The 24,067-nt window shown below is 41.8% G+C and overlaps 1 protein-coding gene across 2 annotated transcripts in view; it reads right to left on the bottom strand.

The window, feature by feature from the left end:
• The window catches only part of TXNRD1 (thioredoxin reductase 1), a 55,335-nt gene that overhangs the window by 30,101 nt on the left and 1,167 nt on the right, over window positions 1-24,067 (bottom strand). Inside the window, exon 1 of one of the 2 annotated variants that reach the window (XM_063154331.1) lies at window positions 88-237. The exons of the other annotated variant lie outside the window; for it this stretch is intronic. The gene's annotated coding sequence lies outside the window, so the exon portion shown is untranslated. Of the gene's footprint in view, window positions 1-87; window positions 238-24,067 lie in introns of those variants that run through there. 2 annotated transcript variants of the gene reach the window in all.

Below are 24,067 nucleotides of genomic sequence, written 5' to 3'. Positions count from 1 at the left end.
ATGAACTACAGATTTTACAATAAATTCTACACACTGATTATTTTTCAATGTCAAAAATTACAGACTTTGAAATGTACCTCCCCCTACCTTTAAAGTTCTCTCATGATCTCCTGTTTGCTTCTCCTGTGCCGAAACAACAGGCTGGGAAGTTTCTGCTGCTGCTTCGTGCTGCCCTTCTTGCAGCTTCAGGGCTCCCCCTGTGAAATCAAGGATAAAATAACGTAGTGTCTGGAGAGATGTCTTTTATGAGTGTTGTGCTCCTCGAGAGAAATTATCTGGGGGTGTGGCCTGGCAGCTTCATCGCTTCCTCATCTGTGGCATGTCTGTCCCAGGGGAGAGTTTCCTAAGGTGACTCATGACTCATTTGCAATGTTAGGATGACTTGCAATATTTTCCTGCTGAATAAAATCCCAAACAAGAGTTGGCTGTGATTTCAGTACTTTTGGCAAATCTAACAACATGACTGCATCAAAGCAAGGAAATCATATTTCTGTGACTAAGCCTGAAACTTCAGTCTTAGAAGAACATGATAATCTTTATCTTTCTTGCCCAGAAAGTGACACGTAAAGTCTCATACTTTTTAAACTTAATTAAAAGTTTTTAGTTTTCTCCTGCAATTAATTGCCTGGAAACTTCTTTCAGTTCAATGTATTGATAAGAAGGCTGGGAAAGATCAGTGTTCCCACTGGTCATAACAGAGTGCTTATATATATATATGTATACCCAATATAGAAGTTTAAGCATATTAGTGAAAAGAAAAAAAATCATATTTACACAGAGTGAAACTATTTGATGTAGTATTGGAAAAGAAAAAAGTGGATTGGAATGAATTATCAGCTCTGCCTTCCTCCACATAACCCTGAATTACATTATGCTTAATTTCTAATAAATGGGTTAGTACACAGTTGTTTGTACTTAATCACATACATACTTTGCACTGTACAACCAGCATTAATTAGCAAACCCTGACATGTGCCCATACTTAGAGAAACAGCCATACTGAACGCTATGTATACATTCCTTGGGCATTGAGCCCACAAACCTGAAAAACATTCACATACACACAAATTAAAAAAGGCAGTCATTGAAAACTGGTCTGTCATCTTGTAATTTCTGATTTCTTCTCCGGAACTTGTTGCTAAAATTCCTTTATCTCACAAAGATATTGGGAAGAGTACTTTGGTGATGTTGGTAAAGGGGTTTAAAGATCAGAACTCCTAACAGTAATATTAGTGATGGATACTACTTTTCCTGTTCCAGTTGGGGAATACACACATGTAAAAAAAGAAAAGCAAGAACACAGGTTTTGAACAGCCTTCACAAATTTTTGCTTTGCTATATTATACTAAAGTTACAGTCCTGTGTGTATCCAAAGCAACAGAAGGAATATTTTATTCCTGCAAGTTTGAACAATCTCGGGAATGTTCACCTAAAACCGTAGCTTCAGTGAGATAAAATCTAGACATTAGCCAACACGGGCACTTGTATAAATATCTCTAATCATTTTCAGGTAGATCTGTGCCAGAGGTACCAAGTTTTAGCAATAGCCCCAAAACCCAAAGGCAACCTAGCCCCTGGCAAAGACTTGAAAGAGTTTGTATGTTGGCTGGCTCTGCTTCTGGGGGCCTCTCCCTTGTTGGTTTGGGCAACCTGCCACAGGCAGCATGACAAAGCAGAAAGTGCTATGTGTGTCATCAGCTTGCTCTCCATAGAATTCCACCTGTTAACAGCAGTTGTGATAATCCAGACTCCTGGTGAATAATTGACACTTTCCAAAAACAAGTCAGCAGACACATTTTGTTCAGAGTGTGACTGCTAAAGAGAACCTGAACCATGGATCTGCTCTGGATAACTCTCCTAGATGTGGTGGTGAGGATGACTCTCCGCCTGGTATGCATCAGCATTATTTAACAAGTCTGTAGCAGGGAAGCCCAGTGACACTCTTGCCCTGCATAACCACCAACTTTTGGTTTTGTTAATCCCAGTCTAGGAGGTGGTGGCTGGTGAGGTGGCACCTTCCCTGTGACCTGCCAAGTGCTCCTTGGTACGGGGTGAATCAATATAATCAACCAATACTAAAAAAAGGGGGACAACTCTATTATCTTTCACCACACTGTTTTTTCCTTCTTTATGTCTGCATACTTGGCACCAGTTCTAGCAGACTTCAGACCCGTGCATGAGCTATATCAACTCATTAACCTAGGACAAAACTAACCCAGGAGAAGAAAAGTTGTGGACAGTTTCCCACCAGTCTAACAAGCTCAGCCAGCTCATTCAAGCCAGGGAACAATCCTGTGATCACCCCTGCTGGTGCCAGGACAAAGGCATGCCAGACCAGCAGAGAGTAAGAGGAGGCAGCTACACCTCTTGCTGGTAGTGGCAAAACTGCCAGGTTTGCTCAGAACTTGTTAAACCAGAAAAAACCTTACCTGGGGAGATAAAAAAAATACAGTGAAACAACTGTGGTATTTTCAACCCATATCCTTCCTTACTGGGAGGGAGCTTCCTCACAAACCAAAGTCCTCCCTAGCACTGAGGCCTCTGAACTTTTGACTGTTTGTTGTGTAACTTCTGGCTGGAAAGAAAAAAGGCATTATTGGTTTCAGAAGGCTTTGATCAGGTGGGAACAGGACCAGCCCAACCCAACAGCCTGGATGAGCTTGGTAAGCAAAACTGCTCCAGGATAAAAATTGCCTTACCCTGCAAAAGTGATCCAGGGATCCCACCAGCTGCAGAGGCAGGACATGGGCACCCATGGAAAGCACTTGCCTTTCAACAACTCACTCTGGAGGTCTAGAGGTGGTGCTTCAAGGCAAAAGTCTCCACTGATTTACCTAGAGTTTCTATATCATGGAAAAGAACATTACCAACAAGAACAAACTTCACATTTTAATGAACAATAAGTTCAGAAGACACGTCTAAATTTAAAATGTTTCTGAGCAAGCACATAAATTGCTTTACAGCCCTATCTTCAGACATTTGGGAAGTACAGGCTATTTAACATGACAATGAGTATTTACCTTGTGTTCAAGTTATCTTTGTAGTTTGAGAAATTCTCATCTCTTCCTTCTTCTAGATATGCTCATTTCTGCACTATCCTCACAGGTCACTACCTCCCCTATTGAGCAAACTCAAACATTTGGTAGTGATGGCAACAGAGCCATTATATCATTCAGATTACCAGGGAAAATCCCTGAGCCCTTAAAAGATACACCTCCAGCCTGGATCATTTCACAATTGCACACTGAGAGGCTGCCTTGCAATCAGCTGAACTGACAAAACTGAGAGGAAATGGAAGCCTGCAGCCTTGCTGGCATGGTGTCATTTGCTTTACCTACTAAATTGTCTTTGTCCCAGTTACAAGTTTTCTCACCTTCACTCTTCCAATTTTCTCCCCATCCCACCAGGGAGGGATGAATGGGGCTGAGCTGTCTGCTGGCCTCTCAAATCCAAAACCCATCAAGCTTTAACATTTGACTATTAAAAGAGTAAAGTGCATTTTCCTAAGAAATGAGAAATTCTCTGAACTATGTTATTGCTTATATTTATCCAGTATGTTGCTGCAAAGCCCTTGAATTTTAATTCTATTTTTGTTCATGCCCTTTTCATATCTAAGAGCTTAAAACTCCTTCCATTTAAATAAGGGACAGCTTGACTTGGATCAACATCAAGGCATAATGTGGAATAACTGAACTTTGCAACTAGTTGAAGCTCTATGAAGAAGGACTCTACTTGATCAGGTTTCTGTTAGCGGAGTCCTGACAGTGGTACATAGTACTACTCCAGAACACCTATTTCCTTCATGAAAATATAAATTCTTTGGTTTTACCACAACTATCTGAGTACAAAAAGCATTTAAAGTAAATTCCATAAGTGGGAAAACATTTAGATACAAACTTCACTTCAGGGAACTTTCCAACCTAAGTGTTGAGCACTCTAAGCCAGAAGAGAAAAAAACCCCTCATCATTCTCAGCCAAACAAATGCAGTTAATATATGAAAAATGCAGAAGACAGCAGAAAGCCCCAGAGCACAGTATTCTCAAAGGACAGTAAAAATCTACTGATAACTGTTAATCTAACTTCTGCATAGGCATAGCAGGACAGGAATTACAAAACCAAGACCAACCAAAGAAGAAACACTGCCAGAGGAATGATGAATGCCAGATCAAAGGGAAGACAAACTTTCAAGTGGAGAAGACAAACATCAATTGGAGAGCCTGAATCAAAGCTCTCTATACCCAGCCGAAAAGTTCCCACTCAAAAATGGGATTAAGTGACAAAATTCACCCTTTCAGGTTAATTTTCCAATTAACATCTGGGGACTGACTCAACAACATCCTCCAATCAGTTTTCCACTCAAGATAGGTCAGCGCTGTGTTTGGAGGGCTGCAATCCACCACCTTTCCATCCAAGAACCCAGGGCAAAATACTCAACACTCAAACATCCCCTTCTCTAACAATTATCCCCTCAAATTTATAATCTGTCTCATCCAGTTAGTCTGAAAACAGGGCTCCTAAAACTGGTCTCAGTTTCTAGTTCCTAGCAAAAGAAGTAATTCCTACTTCCAGGTTTTTGTTTTCCTTTTGCTTTTCTGAATATTCATGCAGCTATCACAAAGTCCAACTGCTTTATGAAAAAGTATATTACTTTAGAGATTTTAACAGGGACATAATTATATTTCTTCATTTGCTATGAAGTCCTACAAGACATATTTCTGCCATAATAATTATGGAACTTAAAATCCCACTCCAACAAGACCTGGGCTTTCTTACAGACTTTCCTACTAGTGCTCTCATCCACAGAAGTTTCTCAGCAGTATCAGGCAGTGGGTACATACCCTTGAAAGTCTTCGGCCATTCCTCATTCCTTATGTCATTGTTTACAGTAAGCCATACAGGAATTAGCCAGGTTGCTCTAATTAGCACTAATAGAGATGTTTTCTGCAAGCATAGCATCACATGCTGACCTCAAGTATTTCCAGAACATCTACAATACAAACTCTGTTGGCTTTAACAGAACAAGCTGTACAAATTTAACAAAAGTAACTTTCAGATTCTCTTCTCCTCAATAAAAGGCAACCAATCTTACATTAATTATGTATCTTGGAGCACTTTCATCTTCAATTTTATTTTATTGTGAACTAAACTAAGTAGGATATGAAAATCTTAATACAAAACTTGTCTGCCTCTGGAGCTGTAGTAAAAGCTACAATATCTCATATAACAATTTATATGCAATTTTAATGGAAAATATCACCTTACAGTACCAGTAATTTTGGCATAAATTTTTGTCTATTTCCTTCAAATGTCACAGTTTCTTTGAGATTCACTCATATTAATTAATGCTTTATCTAATCTGAATCAAAACCAAAGGAAGCTGGGTTCTGATATAACTACCTGTAAAGTGTATCATGCTCACAGTGCCATTCATACTGGTTCACCCTTTATTTGGGATGACCTGAAAGGGCTGAGCTTCCTGACTTCTTGAAATTCCTGGGCCAACACAAACCTGTGGTTCCCACAAACTGTGATTAATATTCTCATGCTACCTTTTTTTAATTCCTGGTCAGTAAATAAATAACTCTCTGACACAAGGAGGAAGCATCACCAGCCTCACTTGAATAAGTGTGGCACCTGAGGCCAGAGAGGTAAAACAGTACTCAGCAGGGATGGAACAGGATCTCCTGGTGCTGGTGCCATTCATTAGTCCCTACTGCCACTGGCCATGCCTTTATTGTTTCTACCACAACTAAAGCCATTTATTTATTCACACATTCTTTTCTTTGAAATCAGGCTTGCATTTGAGTCATAGAGAACATAAAAAACGGTGGAAAACAACTCGCACAAAATCAGGCTTTTTTGTCTAACAAACCAGTTATTAAAATTGAACACAATTAAAGGAAAATAAGCTCTTTGCAGGTAATCTTACAGTAAGGGCATGAAGTTTAAGGCAGGTACAATACCATGAAAAGTACTTGGGTACCTGACTCAGAAACATGTGATTTATTCCCCTCCCACAAAGTCCCTCCTGGGACCTTTTTAAGAGATGAGGAAAAAAACTAGATATTTGAATCCAGAGTAATCAAATTTTTTATCTTTGAAGAAAAAAAGGATTTGAGTGGAACTATTTAATCCTGTTTGTAGCAGTTCAGCAAACAATGACACAGAATTTCTGTGAGGAGAGGGAAGCAGCACAGCCTAACAGGTCACTCTGAACTCTCCTGCCACCAAAGCAATCCAGGAAACCAACCCTATGCACACGGCCCTGACAAAGGTCTGTCTGGGAATGGTTGTGAAGGAAAACAAGGCTGGAAAAGAAGAAATACCTTATACCTGTGAGCCAGAGCTACCGAGAAGTGCTTGCTTTGTGTCAGGCTGTGCAAACAACAGAGGAGATAAGGAAGTTAGGAGTTTCCTTCCCACCATGCTAAGGATGCAATGCCAGGACACAAGAGAGGTGACCATGTCAAACAGCTCTTTCCTCCTTGAGCATCTGACTCAACAAGCAAAACAGGCAACTTTGCTAGAACAGAAGATAAAATGAGATGGTATCTACATTCACTCAGTAAAATAAGTCCATTAGCAGCTTCTTAGGAAAAGCTAGGTCTACACTAGACTACATCACTACTATTTTCTATGGAAATAAAAGTATTTGCATGCTCTACTTACTTCCTCTCTTTGCATTTGTATCTCTTTTATGCAAAAGACAGTGCTGGGTCAGTTAGGGTTGTGGGGATCACACAATTCCATGGAGTTTATCATAGAAGAATCCCTACACGGCACAAAGGGTATATATAGGAAAGGCAATATGCTATGGAAAGAAACAGCTGTGAACTTGTGAACTTTATGGAGGAAAAACAGAAGGTAAAACCAAACTGAAGATAAGGAAAAAGACAGGACATCATATATAACCAAGCAAGTTAGGGGATGGTTATGCAAGTAAGACCTAAAATGTGACAGCACATTCAAAAATGAAGTTATTTAAAAGTATGAATGGGGGGAAATGAATAAGCAACGGAAAAAAACACCAGGAAATACATGAGTTGAGCTATAAACTGGAAGGCAGCTGCATGACAACAGGCAGGTATAAAAAACCAGGTATCAAAAACAAGGGAGTCGCTGTAGATAAGATGTCCTCTGGAGATAGCAGTGGTAAAGAAAAAGGAGAACACTTTAGCAATTCAGCACACTAAGCCCCAGTGCACAATTTTATCTGCTATTTGGTTTGTTTTCTACAAGCACAATCAAAACAGAAACAAGACACCCTACCAAAGGGTAACTGAGATGGGCTTAATGGAGGAACAACCTTCAAACAGGAACAAGCAATGGAGTTCTACCTCCAAAGTTTTGAAAATAGAGAAACCATAAAAAAGAACTGGAAAAAGGAGGTGAATACCATACATTGTTGAAGGCCAAGCACCGTTTCTGTTCACAGCAGAAATCAAGGGGATGGCATAATTAATAACAAGGGTAGAGGAAATACATGGGCATCCAGTAAGCTACATCCAAGATTTGAATTCACTCTACTTTTTTGCACAAAGCGTGCTATGACACATCTGTTGTTGTCACCTGAGCAACGCACATGTAAATTATATGGTCAACATATTTCCAGGAAATACTGCAAAAGCAAAAATATTTGGGGCCTCATTACTGCGATGCTCACCACATGTAAATGTCAACATAACCTAATTACCACTGGTGTTTGTACTACAGCACAGAACTAGGACCACCAAAGTGGATCCCCTGTTACTCCATCTCACAGTTATGCTGCATTCAGAGGCTCTCATATTAGCACTAAAAATTAGGAATAATTATGCTAAAACTACCTTTTAAACTGACTTTGTAGAATCCAGCCCAAATTTCATTCCCAGTCTACTTCCCAGGCTCAGCAGTGAGTGTGTCCTGAGTGCCCAGTCCTGAAAGAAGCTGAGCAGCTTCAACATACAACAAAGTCGAACCAAACTAAAACACAGCCCCTCATAATATTCAACTATGAGAGTCTGGGATGGAAAAAAAGCAGCACTTAACATTATAACAAGTTAGAGTCCCACAGAAACAAAGAATGTGTCTTATAAAGTAAAAGCTGCAACCCAGGCTATCTTAATTCTGAGACGTGTAAGTTTAGCCCCTTATTGTACAGCTTTGAATTTTGTCATTAATCCTTTCTGCAGTAAAGTGGCTGTTTATAATACAGAAAATTAAGTAAGTGTGGGGGCCTGAATATATGTATTGTTATGGAGAGAGTCCCTGCTTAAGATCTATATGTTGTAAGATCTATGTATTAAATAAGTGGGTCCTTATGGAGAGAGTCCCTGTAAGATATGTGTGGGTCCTAGTTACTCCAAATGAGTTACAGCTGCGAAGTCCTTAGTTGGGCAGCAGCTGTGGCTTGTGAAGGTAACTGGAATAAATACGGATGGGTTGAGAGCCCAGGAGGAGTGCCTGAGAAGACATGTGAAGAACTGTGCTGCAGAGAGGAACAGCTTGGTACAGTATGGGACTTGAGAAATATGAATACAAGAAGTAAGTGTGGAGATAATTTAACAAATGTATTAGGAAAAGCACTGTCTTCTCAGTTCTAATTTTCAAACCTTTACACTCGCAAAATGTCATAAATACTGCACCTGCAAAATGCAATTGTTGAAGTATACTGAATGGTATTTGAAGATTGAGAACAACCTTTTTGAAAGCACAAGGTAAGGACAATATCATCTTTGTATTTGTCAGCTTCTGCTGTGCCTTATGCAAGTTCTTAGTGCACAGGCATCTTTACTTTTAGTTTGCCATGGTTTTGATGATTTCCATCCTGCATAATAAGACTTAAAATATCATGTAACACCTTAAAGCTCCTAAGGTGGTTTTGTGTCCATATCCTCAAATTATTGCAAATGTAAGAGCATGTTTTAAAACAGTCTCCTCTCCCAGGGATGTGGTAGAGCTGAAAACACTTAAACAAGTTATAGTTATAACTAAGAAATAGTTATAATTAAGAAATAGTTAAACAAGCTCATTTAGGCAGAACTGCTGCTCGGCACCAGATGTGAGCATAGGCTCATTTTCAAGCGTTCACTACTTCAAGCCCATTATTTAGCTTCTTTCATTGGGTTTTATAGACCTGATGAGAGCACGGTTAATGCTATGCCCATGGAGGATCTCAGCCTGAAGCTCTGACTCTGACAAGATACAGAGTAGTCACCTGAAACACAAATTTCCCCATTCTATCGTGTTAAGATGCCTCAATCCTGGTAGGCAGAAATCGTATCCATGGACCAGAGGACCATTTAATTCACATCCAACTCCAAATGGTGTTCCTAACTCCAAATCTCGTTCCCTCCTCAGCACAGACATCCTTCAAGCCACACTGTGGCAGTTCCTGGGGACGGGGTCCCACACCCAGAATAGTTCTGATCTACTGTGAGAGGGATGATGCGCATAGCCTGCCTGATAAAGTCAGGGGACAGCCAGGCGGCAGAGGCAGTGTTAGGGAACAGCTCCCCAACACCCGCGAGGGACCCGCGGTCACCCTGCTGAAGGCACAGCAAAGTTGTTCTGCAGCGCGGTACCCACGCGGGGCGCCCGGCCGCCAGCAAGGGAGGGAGCCCAACTCTGCTTTGCCGGATATTTCACAGGGAAACCGGAGCCGGTCCCTCCGGCAGCCCTCCCGCCCCACTGCGCTGGGAGCCCGCCAGGTGCGAAGCGCTGCCGGGCGGGCTCTGTCCGCCGGCAGCCGCCTGCTACATACCTGGCGGGCGCCGCCGGGCGCCTGCCGCACGGCCTGGCTCTTCCGCAAGGTGCTGCCCATGGTGCGGCCGGACGGGCTGGGATGGGCCCGGATCGCCGCCCCGTCGGCGACGGCGCCCCCTGGCGGCCGATGCCCCTCCCTCAGCCCCGGCGCCCCAGCGCGACCCGGGTTGCGATGGAGACGGACGCTGGCGGGCACAGCCAGGGGCTTGTGCGGCCCGTGGCGGGGTCCGGGCGGGCCCGGGCCCTGCGCCCCCGAGCGAGCCCTCCTTCCTGCGGGCTGTGGGGTGTTGGCGAGACAAGGGCGTTCAGGAGACGTTCTGGGAGAGGGTTTCCCCTCAGAATTAATGGTTCGTGCTGAGAAATGCATAGATAAGAAGAGATGCCGGAACTGGAAGGTTACCTGTGTGAGGCTGGTCACAGTGCTCCTGTCTGGGCTTGGGCCATTATTTGCCACCGTTACCTTACAGTGCTGCCAAGGCTGTGGCCCCATTCTGGTGGCTTACACTCAAATATGTGGCAAGAGGAACATCTGCCAAGGACTGATGGAATCAGCTGAGAAGCCAAAGCAAGATGTAAGCCTTAACCCTTTAAACTACTATCAAGCCTGTACACAAATGTCCGCTGTTGCTGTCGGTCAATATGAACTTTCTTCACTCTCCTAGTGGTTTGACCCTGGCTGGATACCAGGCATCCACCAAAGCCCTTCTGTCCCTCTCTTCCACAAATGGATAGATTTTTTTTTTCATTTTTGTCTCCAAAAAATATAACAGAAGGTTCATGGGTTGAGATAGGGTCTGGGAGAGACCACTCACCAAACACCATCACAGGCAAAACAGACTTGAATTGGAGATATTAACTGAATGTATTACTAACAAACCCAGAGCAGGATAGTGAGAAGTAAAATGAGTCTTAAAAACACCTTCCCCCCAGCCCTCCCTCCTTCCCAGCTCTACCTCCTCTTCTCCAGCAGTGCAAGGAGACAGGGAGTGGAGGTTATGATCAGTTCATCCCAGGTTGTTTCAGCTGCTGCTCAGGGACAGACTTTATTTCCCTGCTCCAGCATGGGGTCCCTCCCACAGAAGATGGTTGTCCATCCCACATGAACTCGTCCAACATGAGTTCATCTCATGGACAGCAGTTCTCCATGAATTGCTGCAATGTGTGTCACTCTTCCACAGGGTGCAGTCCTTCAGGCACAGCCTACTGCAGCCTGGGCCCCTCACAGGGTCACAACTCCTACCAGAAACATGTTCCAGTACGGAGTCCTCTCTCCACAGATTCACAGGTCCTGCCTGGAGCCTTCTCCAGCAGGGGTTTTCCAAGTGTTCACATCCCTGCTTGGGGCACCTGCTCCAGCATGGGTCTCCTCTCTGAAGGGACTTATTTACTGGGTGTGGGAATGAAACTTCACACCAGGGGCGCAGATCCCTTTTGAGATATCGGCATGGGAAGCCATGGGCAGCATGTTGTGGGACTGTATTGCTTCGGGAGGAGGTGAGGCTAAAGAGGCATCTAAATATGCTAACCTGTGGAAAATCATTGTAGAGGTATTAAGGGCAATGAAGGTGGACAAGAAAGCTGCTGCAGCAGCTTGCATTGCTTTTTCCCAAACTCTGATCCTGAGCCACAGGCATTTCCTGCTAGCAAGTTATTTTCAACTACGTTAGACATTCCTTTGCACTGCCCAGGACCCTGTAGCCTGGTTCCACTAACCAAAGAGGAACTTGAAACCTCAGGACTCTCAGATGAGAAACAGAGTCAGGAAGCAGCCTCCCTTGGAGGTTCCAGCTGCCAACCCAAGAATAAAAGTATTCAGGAAAAGGGGGCAGCTGATGGTGAAGTTTTAGAAATAATGCACTCATCATCTGAAGATAAGGCTGAAGAAGAAAAGACAGATTCAGGATCTGCCTCAGTAGACAAGTAATTAAAAGCTTTGGTAGACACTTTGCAGAAGTTAGTTAATTCAACAAAGTGATTGAGTTGTTCCCCATAAGGACTATTCTTTTGAAAGGAGGGAGCTGCCAGCTATTTTGAGCTCTGAAAGGGCTCTTGAGGAGCGGAGGGGGAGGCAGATACCCCCCTCAGCCATGGAAGTTTGGGAGTTAGAGCTAAATCCCGAAATAAAAACAGCACCAAAAAGAAAGAGGAAAGGAGTTATTACTGAGGCAACAATTGAGGGGACATTCTCCCCTAGTACTATAGAAGCCTTCCCTGTGCTAACCTGAGCCACAGGGTGAGGGTGGGAGCCATTTGATTGGAAGATATTAGAAAAATTGAAAAGCACTGTTACACAATATGGCTTAAAATCTCAATTAGCCCAATCATTATTACAATTAATTTTTACAGCAAATACCTTTATTCCAGCTGATGTTCAGACTTTGGTTAGGTTAATCATGCCTCCTCACCAGCAGATTCAGCTCCATAAGAATTGGGAAGGGGCATGTAAAAAAGAGGAAGCAAGACATCGGGCTCAGGAGGACATATTGTTAGGAATTACAGCACAACAGTTATTAGGAGAATGTCCCTGGTCCACAGCAACTGCCCAAGCCCAAAGTATTGATGAAGTTTTGCATGTAAGCCAACAACTTGCATACCACTCGATCCTTGCATTGCCTGATGGGCTGCATACTCAGGCTTTTAGACAGATATGTCAAGGGGTAAATGAGGACTTCAATAAATTCATAGACCGCTTGCATAGAGCTATTTATGATCATCCCAACCTGGATCCAGAAAAATAGCAGAAGCTGTTTAAGATGCTTTCCTTTGACAACACTAATGACAAGACTTAGCAGATTTTAGACATGTTGCAAAAAGAGCTTCATGGGTAGCTCAAACGTCTGGAGGACTTTACTCACTCCAATCCGCAACTCCTGGAAGCACCAGAATGGACATGGAAACCATGGTAGACATTACCATTACTGACTCTGCAGTACATCTGGTAGAGACTAATGTAAAGGGACCTCTGGGAGGTGGGTTTAGTGCTTTCCTGTAAGGAAGGCATCTGCAAGCAAAAGGGAATTGGAAATAATTCCCAGGGTTATTGATGCAGTCTATCAAGGGGTTATCAAAATTATGGTTAGGACATTTTTCCCTCCTGTATCTATCCCTAAAGGATCACAAATTTCTCAATTTGTTCCTTTTAAGTCTTGTGTTCCCTGTACAGGATTGAAGGAGTGGGGAACAGGCAGTTTTGGTTCCACAGGTAACCCAGAAATTTATTGGGCAATGGACATTACAAGAGGTAAGCCAGATAAGCAGGTAACCTTGACACATCCCAACGGTAATTCTATTACCAAGAGACTCACAATTGCTACAAATCAATCAAGAATTATATGGCCCAAAAATTGGCCAGTAGTCAATCCTGTTTTGGGAATTGCAGGGATTGGTGGAACCCAAGAATCTCGATTAAGCAGGAAGGTAATTACCTTTACTTTCCCAGAAGGAGTGAATGTAACAACAAGACCCTATGTCACGCAGAGTCCCAGAAATTTGTTAGGTTTAATTGGTAGGGATATGTTAAGTCAACTAAAGGTTACAATTGTTACACAGCCTTTTTAGCAGTGGCTGGAGGACAGACCATGGCAGTCTGAGTGTCTGGTACTAGGACTAACAATTTTTATTGATGCAGGCAAACGGTCTAAAAGGGCTGCTTGTATGTGGCTGCAAAAGGGTTCATGGAATCAGCATATAATTCCTGGGGAAGTAGGAGATACATTGCAAACCTTGGAGTTGAAGGCAGTTATTTGGGCCTTTGAGAATTGGAACGATCAGGCTATTAACATTGTTTCTGGTTCACTTTACATGGTTGGCTGTGTACAATGCCTTGAAAGGGTAGTAGTTAAGAAAGTTAATAACAAAAATCTGTATTCACTTTTAAGCTGACTACTGAGAAATTTGAACCAACGCCGACAAGAGTGTTTCATTACTCATGTTCGCAGTCATCAAAATCTCCCTGGTCTGTCTGAAGGTAACACTTGAGCCGATCGGTTGGTAGCTACTTGTCTGGCCAATGCCAACTTCCAATAAATTTCAACAAGCAAAAAATTCTTATGCTTTTTACATCAATCTGCAAAGATGTTGGCTAAACAATTAGGTACCCCTCTTACTGATGCCACTGGCATTGTATGATCCTGCCCATATTGTCAAAGGGGTGGCATTGGCTTAGGCACTGGTGTTAACCCAAGAGGTACTCAGCCTTTGCAATTATGGCAAATGGATTTAACATATGTAGCAGAATTTGGCCAGAAGAAGTTTGTGCATGTTTGTATTGATACTTACTATTGTGTTATATGGGCTACCCCTTTAACAGGTGAAACAGCATGTCATGTTGAGAAACATTTGTACAATTGCTTTGCAGCATTGGGAATCCCTATAGCCATCACGATGAATAACGACCCTGCTTATTGTTCTTTAAAGTTTCAACATTTCTGTAATTTGAGGGGTATCCAACATGATACTGGTACTCCACACAACCCTACAGGTCAGGCAATTATTGAGTGCGCCCATCAGATGTTCAAGGGCATGCTGCAAAAACAAAAAGGGAGAATGATAGATCCCTGGAAGAAAGGACAGCTAAGGCTAACTTTGTACTTAATTATCTCAGAACAACAGGAGATAGGGATGAACCACCTATTCTTGTGCATCATGCCCTCATACGTAGGCCAAGTGATGGTATTCAAGTCATGTTTAAAAGCCCAGAAACAGGGATATGGGATGAGCCAGCAACAGTGAAATTAATGGGAAGAGGTTACATGTGCTTACTTACAGATAAGGGAATTTGCTGGATTCCAGCTAAGTGGGTAAAACCTTACCTAAAGTCACACCTGCCAGCTAATGCTGTGTCCAGAAGCAGAACGTCGGCACCAATGCCAACTCCAGATGCAGCTGAACCCGATACTCCAGCACCTGATGGTTGAACAACAGTTGAAATTTTTTCTACAGCTATTAACAGATGCGGGCCAACTACCTGGACCTGGGGTTACGGTAACTAGTAACAACAGCTTACCAGCACTTCCAATACAGGTCTTAAACCAAATTGAACAAGCTTGTTCTGTTGCTGGCTATTTTTGCAAACCATGGATCAGGGTCCAGTGTGTTAAATGCAAACTGAAGTGGTGGCGACAAGTCCGTCAGGAAAATAATCTATTTATAGCTCACAGGAAAAAGCAAAAATTTAGCTCTACTAATTTAGCTTGAAATAAATGTTTTAGTATATTTAATACGTCTAATGTTGAGCGCACACTAGAAATATTTTTAGGGCCTTGTCATAGAAGACAACATCCCCCTGAACTCCTTAGAGGGATATTTTACAGCATTGGAATTTTAACCAGGATTTAGCCCTTATTGAAACATAGGATCAGCAAAGTTTGCTTTGGATTCAATTTCAATTGGCAAAACAGGGAATAGCAAATCAAATTGTATTGCAAAGTCAGATTACAGCTGCAGAGTGTGGGAGAGGAATAGCAGTGCCACAACAGCATCACGTTTCTGACAGTCAGTGGGATGAGGCAAAGAATATTGGCTAAAGTGTAGATGTGATCAGCAAAGGTGGTGACAATGGCAATTGTCCTGCAAATAATATTGATGATAATCATTATGATAATAGGAAAAACACAGGGATTGCACAACACTGATCAGCAAACAAACATGTGGGTTACACGGGCTAATCAAACCAGGCAGGAATCTATTTGCTTATCTTGGCTACTACTTCTGATCTATTTCATACTTGTTTAATTGGAGTTCCATTAGATTCTATAGAAGAATTTGGACCTTGGACTAAAGCCAGAGTGCACAAAAATTTAAATGAGGCTTGATCAAGTTGGTGCATGGTCCAATGGTGGAATATCCAGGGTGGACCAACCTCTGCAAATTGGTGTGACACTTTTGGGATTTCAATGAACCCCCTGGGAGCACAAGCTTTTACAATTGCCCAGGGATTGAATATCACCAGCATGAAGCCATAGGAGCTAGACATCCTGGCTTCTATGCCAGGCAATTACTGTCTATTTTTTGGTTATTCTTCTATAGGCTCAGATTTGTTTAGCATAAAAGAGGGATGACCAAAAAAATGATAGCACTTGGATATCCCCTGGTTCCTCAGGGTACTACAATACCACAGATTATTGTAACAATTGGATAAGGCCTTTACCAACAGAGCAAGGTGCAGCTCAAATGCTACCTCCTGGGGTTTTCCTCATTTGCGGCGATAGAGCCTGGCCTGCAGTGCCCCAGAAAGCGTTGGGAGGACCATGTTATTTTGGCAAAGTAACATTATTTGCCCCTAACATCCACCAGATGCTTAACATAAGTCACAAGTCCCAGTGCTCAAGACGTAGTGTGCATCAGCTGGGCCCTGGATGTAGAGAGGAGGTACAGTTATGGGACTCACTATCAGTTATCTTGGCATAATTTTTCATGCCAGGAGTAGCCTTGGCACAGGCCCTCACACAATTAAGCCAACTAGTGTGTTGGGCAGGGAAACAAATTAACATCACATCCACAGTGTTAGATGAACTCACCGCTGATGTTGATAGCATAGGCCATGCTGTGTTGCAAAATAGGGTTGCCATAGATTTTTTATTGCTAGCACAAGGGAATGGGTGTAAAGATTTTGAAGGGATATCTGGCATAAACCTCTCTGATCACTCTGAATCAATTCACAAGAAACTTTCACAACTTAAAGAAAACATGAAGGAACTCACAGTTGTTAATAACCCTTTTAATGAGTGGTTAGAATCTTGGGCATTACTGGGTGGCTTAAAGACTTAGTTCGCTTTGGCATTATGGTTTTTTGCATTATTTTACTAATTTTGCTTATTGTACCCTGCTTATTACAGTGTGTGCAAAGAATAACTGAATGTGCTATTAATTTGGTCTGGTTTGTGCAAAAAGACAGGGGAACTGTTGAGGTTTTTTTGCAGGACAATGAATATATGCAACATATGCACAATCCAGCCTTAATAGAAACTGAGTAAGGTCATCATGCCCTTAAAGGACATGAAAGGAGAAGAACACACCCAAAAGCAGACAGTTCAGGATGCAAAGACAGATGAGAAAACCATAGCAAGACACATGAAGAAGAAAGACTAACTAAAATTAACTGAAATATTAAAATGTGTGTGTAAAAAGGATTTAACCAATCATGTATTAGCTTGAGGCGTGAACAATAGAGAACAGTATAATGTCTCTGATAATGTCTCTGAATATATATATAGTTTGCTTTTTGTAATAAATCGGCTTCACTTGATTATATTGATCATGGCATGATGTCCTGTTACTGATCCTCCGCAGTATGTGTTTATTAGAAGGCCTCAATGGATACACCTTGAGTCACACGAGAGCCCAGCCAGGGCTAGACCGAAGATGAACCCAAAATAGTCACAAAATGGATGACTAATCATAAGGTCTCTCTCACCTTTATAAGTTATGGTCCATTAGCATATTTGAGTTAATTGTCCAATTATAGCTTTTGGTTATGAAGTCCCAGCCTTCTTGTTTTTCTCTCTTCACTCCACCATTGTTTATGCTCTTGGGCCTGAAACTTGGATCAGTTGTCCTTGGTCCCAAGCTAGGAAAGGAATTTTTTTGTGCAGCTACTCTGTGAAGAGAGCTTATCATCCCTTAATTTGAAGCTCAGAACTACACACTAAAACAGTAAAGGATCTCAAAAATAAAAAAGGTAAAGCCTAAGGCATCAATCATGCTGTGTTGTCATCCTGTCTGGAGGGCACCTGCAGAGGCATGACAAAGAACACTTTGCATTTTTTAAAACAGAAAGGGGAAAGTGTAACAGTTATAGCTGGTCTATAGCCTCCCAGATAATTTAGCATAATAGACACCAACTCAACCAGCCTGGCTTATCAGAGAGTGGAAGGAAGTAAACAAGCCCCTAGACACAGTACTTATAGGTCAGATTTCAATTCAAACAGGGGACCTCATCCAAGCCCTCTGAACCGCAAATGGAATGCATCCATATCATTGGCCAGTGGAAATTTGAAGCCCCTATAAAAGGCGACCAACAATGAAATATGGGTGTTGCTGCATGATCTCAGTGTGTTCTTGTCACATTCCTATCTGCATCATCAGAGACAAATATTAATGTAATTGAAATGCCACAGGTCATTTTCGCAAGCTTAGATTCATCTTCTTACCTCCAGATCTCACCTCAAAATTTGGCCTCTTGTATAAGCTCTGGATCTAAGATCCTTCTGCAGCCAATAGAGAAAGATAGGCATATCCAGGAGTTAACCCATCCTTCTGAAGAAAGGCACTTCAAAGAGTGACCCCATATCCAGTCCTTAGTCTGGACAAATTCAAGAGAAAAGAATTTCAGCTTTCATGTTTAAGTTGACAGAAGTCATCTATGTCTCTGCCTACACTGCAAATGCAATGGTGTCAGTCAGTATGTTAGTGAGAGTTCAGGGCCATGGCTAAGATGTTCCTTGTGTGACCAATTGTAAGAGAAGAGTTTTATTTTCATCATGCTGCTGACAGAATGGTAATGTACACAGGCCTTTGAAGCAGTGCAGTTTAGGGGCCCATATCTACAAGAAGGAAACTACAAATACTGACAAATGCCATAGCCTCTGGAAACCTCTGATACCTTTAGGAAAGTCCTGAATTCTTCCATTCATGCTGGGTTTAGCTGAGAACGAGTTAGTTTTTTTCCATAGTTGCTGGCACCGTGTTTGTTTTAGATTTAGTATTAGAATATTATTGATAATATATTGATGTTTTAGTTGTTACTAAATTGTGTTTTACTCTAAATCAAGGACTTTTTGTCTTCCCAAGCTGTGCCAGTTAGCAGGGGTCCAAGGAGCTGGGGGAAGCACATAGTGAGGACAGCTGCCCCGGCCTTGCCAAAGGGATAATTCATACCACAGAATGCCATGTTTAGTAAATAAATTATGGGCAGTTATCCAGAAGATGCTGATGACTTGGGGTCAGGCTAGGCACTGGTCAGTGGGTAGTGTGCAACTGTGCTGCACATCACTTGTTTCTCTGGAGTTATATTCCTCTCTCTCCTCTTCTTTACTACTACTACTAGTAGTATCATAGCATTTTATTTTAATTATTAAATTGTTCTGATATCAAGTTTACTTTTTTGTTCAGATTCTCCTCCCACTTGAGGTGAGGGGGACTGAGTGAACAACTGCGTGGAATTTGCTGACTGGGGTTAAACCATGGCACATGCCAAGAAAACCAAGTGCTCAAACCTGTGCAATTCAACCACATGGTCACAATGTGAAAACATGGGCATTATGTAAGTAAATTTTCATGATCCAGAGAAAAGCTTCGTTCTGTAGGCCACCAGGGCTTCTGCTCTGTAAACCCACTATGTCAATGCTGACAGCCTCAGGGCTTTCATAACTGTAACTTTATAATCAGAACTGGACTGAGCAAAAGTCCACATTTCCTTACTTCCCATCTTCATCTGACATGCCTTCTGTGCTCCCTCTGCACTACCCAAAACAGAGCTGTAATGCAATGCAGCTTCCCCACCCCTGGGAGATGTAGGATTTCACTGCATAGCCATTAAGCAGCTGCTTGTTCTCTTCCGAGTAGGATTAAATAAGATATCTTTCACCATACTTGTATCACTGAGAAATTTCAATCCCACATGTAATAAGGAGAAAATCTAAAACATAACCATAGAATGCAGCTCAATGCTAGTGATATCAAACAAATCCATGTGAATGACCCTTGCAAATGTGTAATAAATATAGTTATGAAAAATTAATTTTAAGTTTTACCAGAGCTACTTAGCGTTTTCATTTTATACTTTATATTACTTGTCATAAGGTTTGAAAAAGCTAAATTAATTCAACCTTTGCTATTTAAAATAAATATTGATTTTTTTTCTGTTCTGTGTTTTGAGAAGAGACAAAACCAATGCTAATGGTTTTATCCAGGAGGTTGTAATGGCACAGTTGAAAAGCGACCTCTTCTCAGACTGCATCACAAAATGGTGTCATTCCTTTCTAGAAAACAAAGAAGAGAAGATATTGTTATAGTTTCACCTCCACTTGTGCTGTATTACGCATGGACAAGTTAAAAGCTTCTGCCAAGATCTCTTCTAGTCCTTCAAGTGGTTCTGTCTTGCATGTGTACTTTGAAGTTCCTATTGCTTGTGTGGAATGTCTATACTTGATGTTTTAGACATGTCTTAACATATAAATTACCTGATTATAAGTCAGTACTATTTCAGCTACCTTTCAAAGGATTGCTGCCAGCCACATTTAACCCCACTGGGCTAAGATTAACTAGCAAACCTAAGCTTCAAGCTGTATCTTTGCATCTATTTGCTTGACTACCCATTCCACTGGTGAAAACAGTAAGTTGGTTTTTCTTTTCTCTAAAGGAACAAAATTTAGGCATTAGGTACAGCCTATGTGTCTTAGCTCTCCCAATAAATTTTGAAACGTTGGTCAATTTTAATAAAATTTACTTAGTGGAATATGTCTCAACAAACTACATTTCTGTGCATCCTGTGAAGGAAAGACAGTTGACCAGTAGTTACGAAAAGCCTCAAAAATGAGTTCAACTCTCCTTAGGGATTGGCATATAGCAGCTTGATCTCAAGAAGCCTTCAAAAAATACTTTCGCTTATCATTTCTTACCTCTGGTACTCCAACCTCCCCTGCTTTCCCAGTATCTCAGCCATTCACAGTTCAGCTCAAGATAGGAAAATGATACTGCTACTAAATTAGCAGATGGGGAATTGAGGCACAATATTATTGAAACTCAGATTTCACAGATATTTATGCATGTCTCAATTGAAAGCGGATGGCTTGAATTTACAGTAATTTCCCAAGGTCATACAAGAAGCATGCAATAGGCCTGGGAAATTGCATCCAAGCTTGCACTTTGCTCTTTGGACCATACTTCCTAAATGGGATGTAGTAATTTCAGAATTGCACCTTCCCAGCCCCCTCTTTGGTGGACACCAGTCTGCTGTGAATAAACCCATCCTTTGGTCCTTGTGGCATGAGCATCAAAGCTAGCTACTCTTCTAGATCTGCCTCTCAGGCACACTGGCACAGTGCAGATGCTGTACATGTCTCCCCTTCAAAGCTGTGGGGATCACAAAGCATAAAGGCCACCTGAGCACACAGCTCCTTCCAGTGTAGCAAAAATTTTACTGTTAAAGGGGGAATACTATCTAAAAGGAAGGCATGTCTAATTAGCAAAAGAATTTTTCAACACAACAGCAAGCTACTGATCATTACAAAAATAAAAATGTCTTGAACTTTTAAAATTCCACCTGGTTTCATCCCATTCTGACTTGGTTAATTACCTGTAGCTAATTTCTTGTGGATTTTCACATTTCATCTTTTTCAGATAGCGTTGCTTAGCTCTGTAGCTTCGAGAATCTTTTATTTAGGATCATTGAATACAAATAAGAATTCTCCAATTGACAAAAACAAAGAAGACAATGAACATTAGAATGATCACTATGAAGTATGAATACCAGTTCCTGATGCCCCATGGAGTTCACAGTTTGATGACAAACCTATTTCCAGTCTATTACACTAAGAATTTCACAGTTTTGAGAACTCTGGAGAAAGATAGATGAACAACTCAATCACCCTACATCCAATGCTATTTCTACAAAAATCAGAATTTCTTATTTCAAGCACTTATTTTTCCAAATGACAGAGTCCACAACACAAGTAAGAGTCCACAAACATTCTGGAAAAAGCTGATATGTCTGTTCTGGTATAAAGAAGCATACTTGCTCACCTTAGCTAACACCTACTAAGTAGAATATAAAATATCTGAAGATTTTTATTTCCTCACTGAAAATTTTAGGCACAGAATGACAATTTCAGGAAGTAGATCACTGCCTCACAAAATATGGAGCTTGAGAATATACTTAGCATAGGAATAAAATAACAAACCGATCAAAGACTGAGTTACAAGTGTGTGATATAAATTTTTACTAACAGAAGAATACAAAATAAATGTGTGTGTGTGACAGAAATTGTTATTAATGGAGGAACACAAAATAAAATGTTTGTAAATGGGAATGCTGTCTTGGATTCCCTGGCTCCATCTGGCTGACAACTTTAACCACTGAGTGCTGTCCTGTCACCAGTAACGGTGAACATTTGTTCCCATTATGCTGTCCTAAAGAAAAGTGCTGAGTATAAGAGGTTAAGTAGTTTTTCTATCAACACAACATTGATAAATATCAGTACAAAAACCACAGGATAAACAATATTTTCATTTCAAATTTGAAAAATTTCAAATTTGAATATTTGAAAATTTGAAAAAAATGCAGTAGAAAAATTTGAGGGCTGTGTTTTCAAGAAGATTCAAAACTAGCAACTAGCAGCTCAAAAACAGGGCACTCCCTACTCTGTGCCCTGCAATCCTGCACACTGGTCAGCGTTTGTCTTTCTAATCACTTGTGAAATTCTGAACTGACATGACAAAATCCACCCAAAGATCTTAAGAGTGCACAGATTAATAGTGTATTGTCACAGCATTGTACTTAGTGAACACAAGCTATAAAATAGATAAAGGGGAAAATGCATTCCCTAAGGTCCCAAACTTAGTGAATATTCTTGCATTACTTAACATCTTCTGGGTATTTAAAAAGAAAAAAATTACTAATTACTGCTCATAGTACCTATGAGGCAGCATTAAGCTGCATATAGCATTTGCAGTAAAAACCCATAGCCATGCAAAATTCTTCTTGCTTGATGTTTCACTTTAAACTCAAAACAATCCAAACACATGGACATTTGGAGTGAATCGAAATCTTTATGATATATCAAAGCACGTGAAACTAATGTTGTTATGTGAAACCATGTGGAAATGAGTTTTGCTTTGTGTAAACCCCAGTACCAGAAGAGAGTTAGGAAATGCATGTACTGTGCTTATCAGATATTAACCAGAAGAGGATGCTAGTAGAAACTACTGTGAAATGTTTCATACTAGTTTAGTTAAAATACTTAAGACCTTCAAATAATGAAGGTTATTAAGAATTGCACAAACCAAAAATATTCTTATTACCTCCATTGAGAGATTGCACACAGACGAGTTGGTGGCAGATGTGTGGAATGTCTTTGGCTGCTCTTTGGCCCTTTCTGTTTCTAATTAATGAAGGGACTATGAATTAATGGAGGGATTATGAAGTGTTTCATACAAATGCTTCACAAGAGAGGCCTATAAATCTCAGTGGAGAAGTCAGTCCAACTAATATCTTCACTCAGCTGCCTGTATTTCTTCAAAACAAAGCCTAAAAATGGAAGAAAAATGTTCTCTTTAAGCCCTGTATCACCAGGGGGAAAGGATCCTTTTTGGTTTCCAGTGAAATTTTACTTTATTCGGGGAAAGGGGAAAGTTATACACACCCACAGATCCCCTCACCCAAGGTTCTATTCCATGAAATGGTTGGTTGGACCTATGTTCCATGAGCCATCCTCCTCTTTTTCAGGCTGCACAAAATGTAGGAAGTCATTGGGGAGATAACCTGTTCTTCTCTCAGCTGGTAAATCTTGATGCAGGTGGAAGACAGATTAGAATAGATCTAAGGAATTCTCACAACAATGGTGCCTGCCTTGCTGACAACAGACACCAGACTGGTGAGGCAGCAGGGGCGTGAGGCCAGGGACAAGGCCACTGGGACACAGCTGGCCACTCTCCCCCAGCCCCCATCTCCCAGGACAGCAAGGATGACTGGGGGACTGGAGCATCTCTTTTATGAGGAAAGGCTGGAGGATCTGGGCCTGTTCAGCCTCAAGAAGAGATGACTGAGAGGGGACCTCATCAATGTCCATCAGTATCTGGAAGGAGGGGGTCATAGGATGAAGCCAGGCATTTTTGATGGTAACAAGCAAGTAGAACAAGCGACAACGGGCAGAAACTGATGCACAGAAAGCTCTATCTGAACATAAGGAAGACATTCTTTACTGTGTGGCGACTACACACTGGAATAGGTAGCCCAGGGAGACTGCAGTCTCCCTCACTGCAGATATTTCAGAACTGCCTGGATGCAATCCTGTGCTTGTGCTCCAGGATGACTCTGCTTGAGCAGGGAGGTTGGACCAGCTATCAAACTGTGGTCCCTTCCAACCTGACCCATTTGTGATTCTGTGAGACCGACGCCGCAGGACGAGCTGCCCCTGCTCAGAGGCCCCTCTATACAATCGCCAGGAGCCGCCCTGCGGGACCGAGCCCCGTGGCAGGGACAGCCCTCGGTAGCAGCCACGGCCGCCGCGGCGCCCCAGCCCCGCGCGGGTGGGGGGGCGGGATCAGCGCCCCCCGGCCCAGACGTTCCATAAAGGAGGCGGGCAGGCTCGGCCCGGCGGGAGG

Source organism: Melospiza melodia, chromosome 4, assembly GCF_035770615.1.
Source record: "Melospiza melodia melodia isolate bMelMel2 chromosome 4, bMelMel2.pri, whole genome shotgun sequence".
Lineage (NCBI taxonomy): Eukaryota > Metazoa > Chordata > Aves > Passeriformes > Passerellidae > Melospiza > Melospiza melodia.
The sequence above is the reverse complement of the archived record's forward strand: the minus strand, read 5'-3'. Positions and strand labels throughout refer to the sequence as shown.